This window comes from Triticum aestivum, chromosome 7D (genome assembly GCF_018294505.1).
Source record: "Triticum aestivum cultivar Chinese Spring chromosome 7D, IWGSC CS RefSeq v2.1, whole genome shotgun sequence".
Taxonomy (NCBI): Eukaryota; Viridiplantae; Streptophyta; class Magnoliopsida; order Poales; family Poaceae; genus Triticum; species Triticum aestivum.
The window spans coordinates 506,368,278-506,371,210 of NC_057814.1; positions in this window are offsets into that span (position 1 = coordinate 506,368,278).

Below are 2,933 nucleotides of genomic sequence, written 5' to 3' on the forward strand. Positions count from 1 at the left end.
GTGTAGCTAAATTGGAGCAGCATCGCAAGCAAGAGCAAGAGCGAGAGCAACAGCACGAGCAAGAGCAATAGCAAGAGCAGACCAGGCAGGGGACCGAGAGCAAGAGCAGAGCATCAGCGCGAGCGAGAGCTAAAGCAGCAGCAGCTCCTACTGATGTGGACGTCGCCGCCGAGGGAGCGACGCCGTGGAGGAAGTGGTCGGCGACGCCGCCGTGGATGGAGCCGCGCCGTGTCGGCTCGGGACCGAGCGCCGGCAGCACCGTGAGATCGAATCAAGAAGAAAATGCGGCGATTAGTGTACAACCTCTTTGGTGGTGCCGATTAGGCCGCAGCTTCATCCGAGGAAACAGTGATGATGATGCTCTTCCGGTGGTGCAGGTGAAGACGGCGGTGTGGGAATGGAGGTGGCGCGAAAGACGAGGTGAACGTCGGGGCAGCTCCTTTGAGGTGGAGGACGGGGTGGCTGAGCCGGCGGGACGATGAGATCGACGACGGATCCTCATCTGGTACGGTGGATGAGGGACGTCGAGGTGTTGCTGTGGACGACGTCGTCGGGGAAGAGGCTCCGGCTGGGTGGCGGACGGAGCAGGGTGTGGGGTTTCGTCGCGGGTTTTCGCGACCTCGGTGTACGAATGGGTGGGCGGATGGGATGGCAGTGGGGAACCATGGCTTAGAGACGCGCTTGTCCGAAATGTGGGGTAAGTTACGAAAGTACCCCCACCGATTTGAGGCGGTTCTTTCGGTTCAGGGGTACCACGGGCATTTCGCATGTCGGGATTTCACAGGAGGTGGGAGTTTTCGCGCGCGTTGTAATTTCGGAATAGCAAGGCGCGGGTTGAGATGGAGGGAGTTGTCGGAGCACAACGAGACAAAGATATATCTTAAATATTTCGGGCTAACAAGGCGCGGGTTGAAATTTCCGGACAAGCCTAACGTGTACTGTACCAAATCAATGCACACTACAAATGTCATTCAAAACTTTGAATTCATGTTATGTTCAATTAAAATATTTCGCTACGTGTATAATGCATGCAACCTACTACTCAAATGAACGTTTTAGTGCATTCCAAACGTATATACTACCGCTTCAATATGAACTAAATTTGAATTCGTTTCTCTATTTGAATAAGATCTACAGTAATGATTGTTGTGAAGTCAAAGCATTTGAATTCGTTTCTCTGTTTTAATAAGATCTACAATCATCATTATTGTCAAGTTAAACCATCGTTTGTGTATTATCTTCACAGCACACCACATGATTAGTCTCGAGTTACATATGAACTATGTGTACTATATGAACTCGAACTAGATTTTTTGAATCCACTTTATTTTTATTTCAAATCACATTACATTTCTAGCTCTAGCTAGATCTTCATAATCTAAACCATGTCTCATATGTATAATGTGTTTATCACATTATGTATGGTTCCCCGCCCCCTACGCCTACAAGTATTTAGATGTGAGTTGCAAACACCACACATTACCACAGATTCAAATAAAATGTGAGAATGTTCGATATATAGTATTGTTTAGATTGTTCGATATTTAGTTGTAAGCTGCAAATGCCACACATTATCACAAATTCAAATAAAATGTGAGATTGTTTGATGTATAGTATGGTTTAGATTGTTCGGCATTTAGCTGTGAGTTGCAAACGCCATGCATTATCACATTATGGTATAACATGTGCACATCACGTGTATCACCGCTATATTCATGCATGCAATGTTTAAAACACTATGATCTCCTATTCAAATATATGAATCCGCTTTCATATCAAATTATGATCTTTGTTAGTCTCTTACACCCACACAATCCTCTAACCTTTGTAGCTACCACTAACTTTCTCTCGTGCATGCACACGCCCTCCTCGCCCTCCCCCTCCCTCAGCATTCTATCCACCGGGCACATTGATTTTTCTCTTTAGGTCTTTCTCCCAGAGTCTCCACAACTCCTTTCCGACACACACCGATCGATAAACCTCTCCAGCGATGCCTGCCTACAACATACACACACACCTTCAATCTCCTCCTTTATGTGTCCTTGCCTCATGTCTCTCATACGGTCAGACACACGTGTAAACTCTCGCCCCTCTTTTCATCGATCTCACAACCGCACACTCCTCCCCCTATCTAGCTAGTAGTCGGGCCTCTCGCACCACCTCCTAGCTCCATTCTCTCTGTCTATCCGTCTCGCTGGGCCTTATTTGCCTCTAACAAATGGACGTACACCGACCGATCTCTCGCCATACATATAGCTAGCTAGGTCCTTATAACTCGTTTTTACCCACACGTCAATCGATCTACCTCATTAGTTGTGTCTCTCCCTTCCTCCGACAAACAACAATTGATCTACCGATCTAGTTAGGTTTGCATACCAAACACATGGTTCCCCTTCATCATCCATGGATGCGTCCCGACAGATCTATCACGCACAGGCACACACAGAAACACATCCCCACTCTTATTGATAACATTGCAGTTCCACCCTCAGTTTGTCTAGTAGGCCTCTCCCACCATCTTCGAGAAGCAACTCCATCACCCATCCAGCACTCTACCCCTCTCCCTCCCTCTCCCTCCCTCTCTCTCTCCTCTCTCTCTCTGCCCCATCATATTTCCCGTCCTTCAGTTATGTATGGATGTCGACCGATCTCCCTCAAGACATAGCTGGGTCTCTCCTTCTCAACACATATACGAGTCGTTCTACCTCTATAGTTAGGCCTCTGCCTACCCCTCCCCCACCCCTCCCCCCCCACACACACCGATACATCAAGCGCTCTAGTCATGTCTCCCTGCCACACACAAACTTGACATGTGCCCTCTAACGTTCCGGTAGGCCAGTCGCCCTATATCTTTGACTTGCACACACACACAATTTTGATGGCTCTCTTCATCGATCTCGCACCCACCCACTTGATCCTCTCTTCTCGTGGAT